General features: G+C 43.4%; 1 long non-coding RNA gene across 1 annotated transcript in view; it reads left to right on the forward strand.

The window, feature by feature from the left end:
* Positions 1-3,129: 3,129 nt before the first annotated feature.
* LOC102374231 overlaps positions 3,130-14,056 on the forward strand; it is a 61,481-nt gene continuing 50,554 nt past the window's right edge. Inside the window, exons 1-2 of the long non-coding RNA XR_323869.1 lie at positions 3,130-3,207; positions 4,241-4,308. This is a non-coding gene — a long non-coding RNA (uncharacterized LOC102374231). The remainder of the gene's footprint in view (positions 3,208-4,240; positions 4,309-14,056) is intronic.

Raw genomic sequence — 14,056 nt, forward strand, 5'->3', positions numbered from 1 at the left:
AGGTAGCTAGCTTTACACTTCAATTGGGTATGGGAGAACTGTTTAATTGCCACACTTAAATTGTTTGTTTACTCACTAATTATCACCCTCTGCCCCTTGAAGACAGTGATAATTACTGAATTAACAAGCCAGACATCTCCAGCTAGGCTTTCAGTCAATGCCTGGGAGGGGTGGGTTCTGCAACATCCCTCAGCCAATCAGAGGCATGGGGGCCCCTGCTTTGCTCCGCATTTAAAATGTCAACCCCAACCATGATATCGCCATGAAATCAGGGGCCCCAGCCATGTTACAGCTGTGTAATCAGCTGCTGGGGCCCATGAATTTGGTAGGTCCCTACTTATAAAACAAGATAGGAAGCAAGAGGTCACTTCAGCTGAATTTAGGAATTGTGATGGGGCATAATGGAGAATCTAGTCCCTTAAGTACAGATAACCGAGACCAACCAAGACCATTTGGGGCTATATAAGTCAAAACTAGCACCTTGAATTGTGCCTGAAAAGCTATTGGAAGCCAGTGGGCACATCTACCCATGCGCTTTAATGTGCAGTATCCTATTCTACTGTGCATTAAAAGAGTGCTAATCAAAAAGAGTGCTAATACATGAATGTGGTGTAGAATTAGTCTATTCCACATTAAGCATCACTAAAAAGGCATTCATTTTTGCTACTGCACATTGTAGTACCTCATATTAGTGGGTGCCTATAAATAAGCAGGGAGGCTGCTTTGACATGCTGGAATTCCAGTGTGTTGGAGCAGATTCGATTAATTGAGTCTGCCGGAGCATGACTATTACCATGCTCCATCATTATCCCATGTGTCATATATCAGTGTCCCTGTGCTTCAAAATGGCAGTGGGGACGGGCTTTATCTAAAGCTTGTTCAAGAAGCTTTACATGAAGCACCTCCATTTGAAGTGTGGGGACACTGAAACAAGAGACGATCTAGGAGCTTTAATTAGAGTGCCCCCCCCCCCCCACCACCACTCCCAGGGCACCTGTATAAATGTCCAGAGATACTAAACTTAAAACACAGTAGCAAAAGCACATTAATGAACATGTAAACATGCCCAATGTACACTCTGGAGCACTGGACTTACAGGCTCCTAGTGACCCATCACCATTAGGAGCGTGTTGCTGCAGCACCCAGACAGTCCAGGGTAGCCCCACATACAGGACATTACAGCAGTCTGGCCCTTAGGTTGCAAAGCCATGGGCAGATGTTTAGACTTAATTGGTTTAATCTAGATGACCTTCTGAGGTCTCTTACACTCCTATTTTCTATAAATGTTCCATCATTAAAAAAGAAAATGCTAGGTATTTATCCCTTTAAAAAGCATGTGGTGTTTCTTTACAGCCCTAATATGAAATATATATAAATGCTTTTTTTAAGAATACATCAATATGTATTTACACATAAATATGTATTCTTAAAAAATATGAACAACATTATTAGCAAAAAAGACTGTCAAAATGTAAAGAACATGAAGATTGAGAGCATTTTATTAGCAAATTAAATGCAACAGAAATTAGATTAAGAATAACTGTTGTTAGTGAGTTAAACAGAAAATTAAGGAAAATGTATGATAAAGAAACAGTATGTTATTATAATTGAGCAATAATTCAAAACAAATGCTTTTTATAATTACCTGAGATTTTGCTTTTATAATATTCGGAAGCAGATATATTTGAGAAAATTACAAAACTTCAGCAAACATCTTTTACACTATAGGCTGCTCATAGCTATTTGGAATTTGACTCATTTTTCATGGTTATTGATTGTTCATTTAATGTATATGTTAATAATTCTATTCCCCACTTGTCTGAGAATGTAAATACTTCCCAATAGAATAATGCAATTGTTGATATAATTTCAAAATTCAGTTTCTAAAATACTCAAACAAAATATTATTAGAAAAATATTTTTGTGAATATTAATACCAATAGAATTTGTTATATGTTTGCAAAAAGCAAACAAAAAATCAGAGTAAGCACTGGCTCAAAGCAAGTTATGTAAAAATAGGAAAGAATATTTAGGATAATGTTTTAGTAATTCACACTGCTTTTGTCCGTCTTTGAAACAGCAGACTTCGTGTTTATCATATACATATACAATGATTCAGAATTATTATTGGCAATTCTAATTATCCCACATGGAAATTCAATGCTTATGAGTGAAAACCAGAGATCAAAAGAGAGAGGGAAATTTAACTGAAAATATGAGGGAATGGGAAAGGGGATTTTATAATAGATATTATAAAATTACAGTATCAACTTCAGTTTCATTTTAGTAAGATGGGGAATATATTTCCTTTCTAAGCAAAAAACACAAATGCAATACATTTCTGCAACAGAAGTATGACATCAAAAGTCACTCCAGCCTTACAGAAAAAAATGTTCTTTTAATTCAATATGTATATTATGTGGACTCCATGGATTTGTACTGAAATCACTGAGGCATCTTTTTGATATTGTAAACGTGTTTCCTGAGATATCGATTAACATCACATCTCCATTATAGTTGGACATTGTATCTTGCTTTCAGGACTTGTGTTAAGATTTCATTGGGTCTTTTTGCATTATATAATATGTCACTCCCTTGGTTTTGCATATACATTAGATTGTGCCCAATTAGGTTATTCTGATAATTTCAATTTCAGTTAAATAAATAGAGAATTAAAATCACACCAAAGTTTCTATGCAGGAATACATCTTCAGTCTATTGAAGCGTCTCTTGCTTCTTCAGTCTATTGAATCTTTTTTCCTATTTAAATATTTTAGCCATTTCAAAAGGTAGCATTTAAACTTAAGAAAGAAGCAGCTCATGCTAAGAACTAACTTCCAAATTGTATTTGAGATAGTTTAGTCCTCTTCCCTTTACCTAAAGCTTGCAAAGGGAGTCCAAAATTTCTCCCAGTTTATATTGTTTGTTCTGGTAAATGAAACAGTACCATATTTTCAGACCCCTTTTGAAATTCTCATATTGAAAATAAAAACCACCAGAGGCATCCAGGCTGACTTTGATAGAAAACCCTTTAGGGTGTCTGTCACTTTAGGGCTGGAGCAGGGAGCTGCCAGGTGGCTAATGAAAGTGGCCATTTTGGAGAGTGGCCATTTTGGGAGAGCTGTTATAAGAGCAGAGCATGTTGAGGTCAGCCAGTGGGGGAGTAATGTTGTGTGGTGGAGCTCCTGTTCCAGGAATATCTTAGAGGTAAGGGTGAGGCTATGGGGAAGGAGGAGGTCTTGTTGGTCCTGGGCATGACCTAAAACTGCACCCTGCTGGGCTAGGGAGGCAGGGCCACATAAATACCAGGACTGAGAATCTCCTCGGTGTAACATTGGATGGGGCACCTAAGCCCCTGCTCCCACTTTTGGGTGGGTTACTAGGAGAGTTAGAAGGGGGCCAGCATGTAGGGTAGCTGCATCTGAGGCCTATGGGGTGTTGGACCCTGGAGTAGGGGCCAGGCATGCTGAATAAGCAGGACCTGAGCCCAAGGGGGTGTAAGACCCTGGGACCTGAGAGTTGCAGGGCAGACTTGTGGGCCATTTAAGCTCTGGGAGGAGCAGCTGAGTCCTAAGGGGTGGAAGATCCCAGGCCTTAGTGTAAAGGGGTGGAGTTGTGGCCCAAGAGAGGGGTATAGTGGTCTGGTGAGGGGGCAGGGGAGAAGCAGGCTCATAGTTGAGCAGTCACTCAGTCCCGTTTGGGTGAGGGTCACAGGAGAGGCCCAAAAGACTGTACCAGGGCTGACTGAGGGGTGGAGAGAAATCTGAGGATCTCCACAGAGTAGGGCGGTGTACGTGTGGCCTGAATAGGCAGTATGCAAAAGACTGGGTGTAAGTGGAGAATCTAGTTAAATTGTTTGCTTACTTAATGGTCAGGGTTTTGAAGCATGCTAGCTCCTAGTTAACAGTTGATTTTCTAATTAAGGATTTTACTCAGCATGTCTGCTCAATCTTTTCTGCCATGACTTGGTGAAAAAAAAGTAAAAAAAGAGGGAGGCTTGCTGTTCTTAATGGCTGTTGACCTTTGGTCAATTTAGAAATTTTTACCACACTTGGATCCATTTTTTTTACATGACTCTGTGAACCCAAGGCTACTGGTTATCTATCACTGTTCTTACTCCTGACCTACATTTTTCTTATAAGTAATTTTGGTGGGCTGCAGATCCAGGGGTCCCTGGTTTCACAGGTGCCCCTATCCTGCACCACTGCCACTCACAATTAGTTGTCTTATGTCCTTACAGGTTCCCCAGCTGGACAGCAGTTGCTCTGCCAGATCCTGCTGATCACATCTTCTTGTCTCCTGATCCCAGTAAGTGTAGAAACTCCTCCAAGCCTCAAAAGGAGAGAGTTTTCCTACTCTCCTCCTTTACCCCTCCCAGGGCATTGTCTCTATTTCAGTCTCCAAAATACTTCCTCTGATCTGCTCTCCATTCTCTCTCTGTTTCTGTCTATCCCTCCCCTCCTGTTGTGTGGTTTTTAACTGCTCTCCATCCTGCACTCAGCCAACTGGAACTGATACTAGCTAATAAATCTAGGTATCTTTGATCTTCCTGTGTCTTCTTTTCTTGCTTCCAGTCTGCTGTAAGGTAAGTGTTTGTGCTCAGAGCACCCTCTCCGGCACTCTTTATTATCTTCAGGGCCCTTTTTCTGGATCTCTGGCATCTCCTTTGAGAGGGAAGTGTGATCCTTGCTGCCACACCAAGTGAGAACGAGTGGAGTACAAGAAGCCCCGGTGAGAAAGGGGTGGCGTGTGTGTGGCCCCAGAGCGGGCAGTATGATAAAGATACAACTGTGTGCCCAGCTTGGCCTGGCCTTGAGCCAGAGTATCATCACATGGTGAGACATCATCAAGGCATGGGACATGTGTAGGGATGGTAAGAGTGTGTACTGATCACCCATGGTCATTTGGGCACATGAAGGCAGTCTCTGGCCTATTTGACATCATAATAATTTATCAACAAGATGTGGCAGAAGAGCAAGGTGGGCAGTTTGCCCAGAGACGAGGGCGGGGCCATAATAGTACCAGGTCTGGAAGGTGCCTTTGTCATGCTGACATACCATATTTCAGTTTAACTGCTCAAAGTGATTTGAGCAGTTAAATACTGAAGACAGAAATGCTTAGAATGAAAGCATATCCAGATTAATGACCTTTGATAATGCCAGGAACAGTTCTCCATTTATTGTGTGGTTTTTTCTTTTTATACTGATATGGCACATTTAACTGAGGAAAACAGCAGCTGGAAATGGTTTGGGTTCAGTGAGAGTAACAGTTTAAAATTAGAGAAGTTTAAAAGCCACCCTCTTTACATCTCTGTTATTTAAATAGACTCTGTCTCATCTATATGAGATGCTCGAGCAGAGATGGACAAAATACAGTCTGTGGGCTGGATCTGGCCCCTAGCAGTCCTTATCCAGCCCATGGTGGGTCCCTTGGTCCCACCTGGCCCAGGCACCGTCCAGCCATGGTATGTCCCGCTGTCCCTGGGCAAGCAGTGGTTCTGGGGCAGCTCCACAGCTGGACTGCCTTTCTAAGCAGTGGCAGCTCCTTCTGACTGCCACCACCACTGGCCCAAGCCCCACTGTACTGGTGGGGACCTGCACAGCCCCACTGCACAGCCCCAACCTTGTGCTCCCTGTGCATCCTCTGGGCTTGCCCACCCAGGGTCAGCAGTGGCAGGCAGTGCAGGACAGAAGCTGTTGCTCAGTGTGGGGGAAAAGCAGCCCCTCTGTTCACACCACTGACCAGCAGATAGTGCTATGGGATTGTTAAAGCACAATTAACCCTTAAATGGAATGTGAAATATAAAAACAGACAACTCAGTGTCCTAAAATCAAAGTCTAACTTTATTAGTACAAAAAGTATTCTCTTAACAGTTTCTATATTCAGGGAGAGAAAAACAGTACAGTGATCTCACCCAATCCCAGATGTTACTTTGCTTCACAGAAAAGACGGCCACTCAGTTCCTGGAGCAAAGGGTGTGTCATTGGCTGGGATGATCCAGACAGGTGTTGAAAGCTGGATTTATGATGTAAATGATGATGGCGATGACACACACAACTTTTTTGCTTTCCCCTTTTATGCTTTTCTTTAACTTGACTTCTTTGATAATTCTTTGTTTTAGATTAGTCTCTCTGCAGTCAGCATATTGTTCATATTTAATCCTGTCAGCATATTCCTTTGTTCAACAGCCCCATTACGAGCACACCTCTTAATTTAGCCTTTTTCCAGTGTTTTACTTTAAGCATTGTCCATTGGTCTCCTTTTTTTTACCTTTCATTAACATATCCAATCACTTCATCCCTCTGATTCATCTGGTTAGTGCCAAGTTCAGTTAATTTGAGCTAGTAACAAAACTTTTACTATGTTGTGTTAGAAAAACTTCTCACAGTGATAGAAAAAGGAAAGAAACATCATGCGAGCAAACTCAAGGCCAGAAGCTGTTTGCAAGAAACAAGGCCGGCTAATACTGCAAACACCAGCAAAATGAAAAGTTCAGATAACAATGAGGCTATACAGAACTTTAGGTTGTATATAAAAGAAAACTTTAAACAATGCTATAATTCACCACTCTATAAATGGGTGCAACTTTAAAGCATAAAATATGACAAGCTACCCTAACACCCCCTCCTCACCACTGTCTGCTCTGTGGCGCCACTGCTGCCCCTCTGGGCACCCTGGAGGTGGCAGTGACTTAGGTGCAGATGGCCCAGCACAGGCTCCAGGGGACTGCAGCAGGAAGGGATGGCAGTGGCAAGCCTCACAACCATATGCTCTCCCACACACAATCACACACTCCACAAACACTGCGCCCACCCACACCCCTTTCCCCCCCACCCCCCACACACACACACCTGTGTGCCTCTGAGTGGAGCCTCACTCACTTCTATGCTCACCCACTCCCACTCCCACTCACACTCTCATACATCCACACAAACACTCCACCCACAAGCTCTTGTTGTAGCAGCAGCTAGTTCGTGAATTTCCTGCCGCTGCTGCTTAGAGAGCAAGAGCGAGGTAATGCGAAAGGAAATGCACATGGTGGTGGCAGTCAGCAGCAGCAGGAGCAGTGCAGCTGGGGACTGTTTTGGAGTTTCCAGCCTGATTCAAAGTATTGCACCCCTGCTCATGAAACCTACATGCAGCCCTCCACGCTCTCCTGCAGGGTCTGCCCAGGATGCAAACCCTGCTGGTTATGCCTGTATTAAGCAGGGGTTATTGTGGCAATAAGACAGCTGTTTTTCAATAATACTTCAGTCATTGGACACAAACAAGACATGGCATGTTTCATATGGGATATTTCAGTAAAAAATACAAAACTTGTTTCAAAAGACTTATACCCGCTCCTCACCCTCCCAAAAAAACCCCAAACCGACCTAACATGCTCATAAAACAGTTCACACAGCTTCCGTTCTCTTTCTATTATATACCAACTCCCTACACCATTCCTTATCAGGTCTCTTTTTCCTCTTTAGAAACTTGTAGCAATGTTTTAAGAATAAATGGCAATCCTAGATAATTTGTTGTTCTTCCAACAGATGAAAGTTTTATCAAAATCAAAGTGCTTGATGGTTTCCCACCCTCCATTTTAACTGATTATTAGACTCTTGGACAAGTTTGTCATAAAGGAATAGCATTGTATGTGTGACAGTTTCTTTACATGACAATATTTTGTTTTTATTCAAAAGAAGCTAAATACACTTGAGAAAAAATAAACCAATATATGGACAACAAATGTATTTCAACTCAGAGATTCAAATAAAGCTTTTCTAGAAACATATTACAAGATAATAGAATATAATATTGAATGATACTCCATTGCACAATTGCAGTCTAGTGAAAAATCTGAAAGAATTGTGTGTATATATATATGTGTGTGTATGTGCACATGTGTAACCATTAGATTATAAACTCTATTTATATTTAATGTAGATAATATAATTTATGTGAAAAGACTGTTAGGTATTTCTAAATCCAAACACTACATCTACTAAAAATTGGGACTGGCATTAAAAATTAATTTTATTTTTTTGTCTAGTTAGGATTTCATATTTCTCCATAAGTGATATAATAGTTGTGCCGATCATTTTGTTCTTAAACGAATCTCAAAACAAACAAACAAACAAAAACCCTAACCCACGAGGAGGAAGAGAAGGAAGACCTGCTTTTCTCTTGCATTTACTGTTTTCAGGCACCTAAGAAGGGAGGAACAGAATCACACGAAATGCATTTGTTTGTGTGCCCAATAGGTGAAATAGACTCTGGCCCCATATCTGAATGCAACATCTTAAATGTCTATATTTGAACTTGTTTTCTTAAGAAATATTGTGAGAGCGCCAAAACGGACAGAAAAGTTTGAGGCTACTCAGTGCTACCTGGAATTTCCCTGTCACCCACATTTGTCCAAAATGTTCTACTAGTTTTCAAATCGTGAATGTCCTAGCCCAAGGAGTATGGCAAAGCATCCTTTCTCTCTCATTTCTTTAGCCCCTGAAAGGCATTTGTCTTACATTTATCTTTAAAAAAATAGATGCAGAACATACATTACTAATGTAGCATAAACATGAACATTTCAAGAATCTGAGAACTGCAACTCCCTCAAAACCTTGATATTTGCTGTTATCTCCTTACACGTTTACAAAGGTTGACATCTGAAAAAGCCTGGAAATAATTTGAGGTTTCAGGCTATGAAACAAGCCCGTTTTGGATCTAAATGTGACTGTCAAGTCACTTTATTGGGTTCATCTGACGCAAAATGAAAGCACATAAAAATAACAACGTTTTTTGCAGTAATGAAGAGAGAGTCGTATCTGCAGGGCAAGTGATTAGCTTAGTAGTGTTCCTTCAAGTCATAAACTAGTCTTTTTGTTCTTCAAATGTTTATTTATGGGATTAAATGATTGGGTTTTTTTAAATTTTGCCTTTGATGATATGGTAAATCTGTACACCCCAAAGGTGGTAAAGGAGATAAGCATTATAGGATTAAAAGTGCATAACCATAATGTATTTCAGTTGGGCACAAAATTTCAGCCTGAGCTTTTTTTTGGCTGTTACAGAGGAAGATTTAGATAACACATTCTGCAAATTACAAAATGAGTCTTCTAACTCCATGAATGCTGTTGGAAAAATGAAATCCTTCATCCAAGAATGTCTTTTCTGAAGATGGATTCTAATTCTTCTCCCTTCTACAGCAATGTGTTATTTTATGCAACAGAGGTCATTATTATACAGTGTCCTTCAGATGAGGTTTCTTAAAACTATTCTTATCATCAAGGAAAAAGACAGAGAGAAAAAATTGTAATACAGAAAACACGCTAAAGAGTCTTGTAGAGTTAGAAAGGGAAGGGCAAAACAATTGTTACATACTGTATGAGCATGTGTTTGTGTGCGTGCGCATGTGCGTGTGCACTCCTGTCAGTAGGTGGGGTTAATCTGTGTTCATCTCTTGTTGCTGCCTACTATTTTGCTTGAAGAATTCAGTTAAGTCTTTTGTTTCATACAATAAAGGTAGTTGTCTTGTTGTTCCCTACCTGATCTCATTCAGGCTGACAAACCCCTGCAATACAACCCCCCCCCCCCCAAAATGTATTTACCCCAAAACAAGATGACCCTGAATTTAAGATAATCCCCCTAATAATCAGATTCTATAGAAGGAAAAGGTACAATTTTCCATGTATGGAATCTAATTATTGGATGATCATCTTAAATTCTTCCCCTACTTATTGGAGAGTCATCTTAAATTCTCTCCCCTGCCCCCACCTCTCTAACCCCACTACTACAGTCAACAGGGGGAGAGGTGATGAAGGGGTCAGTAGTGGGGCAGTCAATGGGAAGGGACCTACAGTGAGAGAGGCAATAGGGCACATATGGTAGGATAGGTTGTGGGGGAAGCCATGGGGCAGGCAATGTGGGGTGGTGGGGAACAGGCAGTAGGGGAACAGGTGGTAGGACAGATGGGGGGAGTAGTAAGGGGGCAGGCAATAGAGGGAGCAGTGGTTGACGGACTGAAGAAAGGCAGATGGTAAGGGCCAGGCAGTATGGAGACAGTTGAGAAGCCAATGAGAAAAGCAGCCCCTGTTGCCTGGCCCCTTCCATTGTTTCTACTCCCCATAGTCTCAGGCCCCCAATCCCCCTTCCCCTGTCTCCCCCTCCTCCCACCTCCATGCTGCTTCTACCCCTGTAGCCTCACGTCCCCAACTTCCCTGTGACTTCCCCTTCTGCCTGTCCCTCCACTCATTTCCCTTACCTTTGCTCCATGTAAGCAGGCTTGGTCCCCACTGCAGTCAGGGGCACTGAGCATTGCTCCAGCCTGGCCTGGTAGCAGTAGTGTGGAGCCAGCAGTGTTGTTACAGGGCCAGGCTGGAGCACGTTCTCTGTTCTCCAGGCTGCAACAAGGACAGACCTTGCCAGCAGAGAGCAAAAATAATGGGGTATGCAATGTGGGGTGGGGGAGAAAGGGAGAAGCAGTGCAGGGGACAGTGGGGGTTTAAGGTTGTGGGGAAGGAATGGCAGAGGATTCAGAGGCAGCAAGCAGCAGGGGGAAAGCAGCAGCTGTGGTTTTTGCTCTAATTCTGGTCCTGGCTTCAGCTGCTGTGCAGAAGCAGCTGCCTGTCCTCCTCATCTCCCCTCATTGAGTCCCTGCAGTGGCCTCATACTCAACTTGTAAAGTGAGGGCCTTTTTCTCCAAGTTAAATAGGGGGGAAAAACCCTCATCTTTTAATCAAGTAAACAGAGGAATTGCTCTTGATCAGTTTATAAGAAGGATGTAATGGGATGTGATGCAGTTGCCTGCAACAGTGCTAGGTTGGGCTGACTGACCCAAATTCCTCTTTCCATCCTGTGTTCGTATATAAAGCAGGACACAATATAAAGAGATGGAGTCAAGGAAAAGAAGAGAAATTTGGGTCCTGATATTTCCTGTCTCTGCAAGTGTGTGCAATCTGGTTCTCTCCAGGTATGCAAAAATGGGCATAATGGAAATACACAGCCCTTCTACTCCCCTCTTATTTGTGCTAGAATTGAAGTGAAAACAAAACATAAAAGGAGGAGAAATTATAAGTGAAGACATAACACTTAAGGGACTGTGGCAGGGTCCTGACAATCTCCACCCCAGAGTGCTGAGGGAATTAGCAGAGGTCATTGCGGGACCCCTGGAACAGCTTTACGAGCACTCATGGTGCTCTGGAGAGGTGCCAGAGGACTAGAAAATGGCCAATGTGGTCCCCATTTTCAAAAAAGGGAGGAAGGAAGACCCAGGAAACTACAGGAGCACATCTGTGAGGGACCAGCAGGGGATATCATGCTTAGGGGCAACCAACATGGGTTCATTCAAGGCAGGTCCTGTCAGACCAACCTGGTGGCCTTCTATGACCAGGTCACAAAATCCTTAGATGTAGGCATAGTGTTGGACTTAGTCTTTTTGGACTTTAGGAAGACCTTTGACACTGTCTCTCACCCCATTCTCATTAAAAAATTAGGTGACTGTGGCGGACGGGTCTTTTTTGACCTGGAGGGATGTGCACAGCGGGGTCCCTCAGGGCTCGGTTCTCAGGCCCGTACTGTTCAACATCATCAGCGACTTGGATGAGGGGGTGAAAAGCACCTTGTTCAAATTCGCAGATGACACTAAGATGTGGGGAGAAATGGGCATGCTGGAGGAGAGAGACAGGCTGCAACTAGATCTGAACAGGTTACAGGGGTGGGCAGATGAGAACAGGATGGGTCTCAATACTGACAAGTGTAAGGTATTGCACCTGGGGAGGAAGAACCAGCAGCATACCTACAGGCTGGGGAACTCCCTTCTCGTCAGCACAGAGGCAGAAAAGGACCTTGGAGTCATTATTGATTCCGAAATGAACATGGGCCACCAATGTGGGGATGCAGTCAGGAAGGCTAACCGCACCTTGTCATGCATCCACAGATGCATCATGAACAGGTCCAAGGGGGTGATACTCCCCCTCTATGCAGCACTGGTCAGACCGCAGTTGGAGTACTGTGTCCTGTTCTGGGCACCGCACTTCAGAAGAGGTGTGGACAGCATTGAGAGGGTCCAGAGGAGGGCCACTGACATGATCAGGGGGCAGCAAGGCAGGTCCTACGAGCGGAGGCTATGGGACCTGAAACGGTTCAGCCTCGACAAGAGAAGGCTGAGAGAGGATCTGGTGGCCGTCTACAAACTGGCCAAGGGGGTCCAGCAGGAAACGGGAGAGTCCTTGTTCCCCCGAGCACTACCATGACTAACGAGGAATAATGGCCAAAATTGACTGAGAGTAGATTCAGGCTAGGTATCAGGAGGCACTGCTTCACAGTCAGGGCGGCTAGGATCTGGAACCAGCTTCCAAGGGAAGTGGTGCTTGCTTCTACCCTGGGCGTCTTCAAAAGGGGACTAGACCATCACCTAGTCTGGGTCGTTTGACCCCAGCATTCTTTCCTGCCCATGGTCAACTATGAAACTATGAAACCACTCCAAATATGGTTTTCAAAGAATGATCTTTTGTTTCAAAGAGATGTCTTTCACTGCTCATTCATTGCATTTGCCCTGTTAACGCAGAGATTAGGTGTTACATGGATTCATTTATCTATAATATACCATAGAAATAGTCAATTGTGCATGTTTCTTCAGAGTAAGATCGTACTATGGATGTTGGCAGTAGCATAAGTGGGGTGGGGAAGAGAGGGGCACCAGTCCTGGGCACTTAGAGGGAATACCAGAATGATTGCCCTTTCTCCCAGACTCTCTACCACTTCTAGAGCAGCACTAGAGCCCCCAACCTTAGAAGCAGCACTTGAACAGCCCTGTGTGCCTGGCAGTAAGAGTGGAGTTAGAGCAGAAGCAGGATCAGTGGGAGTCTTTGAGTCCCCGGGGCAAGTAAGATGCATAGGTAGTTGGGTGGTGCACAGCTGCTGCAACTTGGCTTTTAGAGCTGGATAGTGCAGGGTGCGCAGAGCTGGACTGGTTTCTGCTGTATCCTGGCATCCAGCTCCTAAAACTGAACAGCTGGGGTTTCTCCAGGTTGGCTTCTATGGATGGGGGTTTCAGGGTTGCTCTAGGTGCAGTAAAGGACTGCTTGTGTCCCCTCCCAAAATTTTGCTCAGGGCACCAAAACTGTGATAGTTACATCTTTAGATGCTGGGTATCAGTATCATTGGCATATCTTGTCCTGTGGCATCTACTGTGGAAAAAAATCATGTTAGGCTAGAAAGAGCACATACAAATCTAACAACAAATTTATGGTGTCTAGCAACATAGATTATTAAATATATTGTGTGACAATACTAGGAAAGCATAAACAAGCACACAGAAAAGATCCCTTCTTTTTATTGTCCTGCTCCGATTCTTAGTTAATCCAAGAGGAAGAAGATGCACATTTTTCATCATAGTGGCTGTGAACTGGCTTATTTTTGAAGATTGTGTTGGGAGTAATCTTGCCTTTCTGAGGCTGACATAAGGTTTGGCTAGCTGATAGCAGCATCACAGCAACAACAGTTTCTCCAGCTGAGTGGAGAAGAAAAATAGCAATTGGTATTTGTTATAGACCTCTGGTAATGCTTGTCAAATAACATATAGAAAGGCTAATGACAGCACTAAGGTCTAATAGGTTTGCCCTAGTCACTTATTTCCTAGCGCATAGGTTCAGTGTACTACTACAGGGCACATCTACACGAGACGTTTACTGTGCAGTTGACTAATTAGTTTAGCAGTAAATGTCTCGGCATCTACACTTGTGTCCCAATTAGCCTGGAGTAATTTAATTTACTCCGCAGCAGGATAGTACTTGTAAAAAACTGTTTAGCAGTGCATGTGTAGATGCTTTCTTGCTGGCTGGGGCATGAGGGTGTTTCAGTGCAGGGGCTGCTTGCCAGCTCACCCAGCGCTGAAGCTGCCTCATGCCCTAGCCAGCCTCTCTGCCACTGCACCAGCGGGAACCACCCTGGGATGACAGACTGACTTGTGGGGTTGCTCTACCTAGGCTCCACATGCTGTGCCTGAAGAAACTGTGGAGCTTATTGCTCCAGAGTTAATTGCTCCCAAGTGGGTGCACATTCAAATGGCATTCCT

Source organism: Alligator sinensis, unplaced genomic scaffold, assembly GCF_000455745.1.
Source record: "Alligator sinensis unplaced genomic scaffold, ASM45574v1 scaffold609_2, whole genome shotgun sequence".
NCBI lineage: Eukaryota > Metazoa > Chordata > Crocodylia > Alligatoridae > Alligator > Alligator sinensis.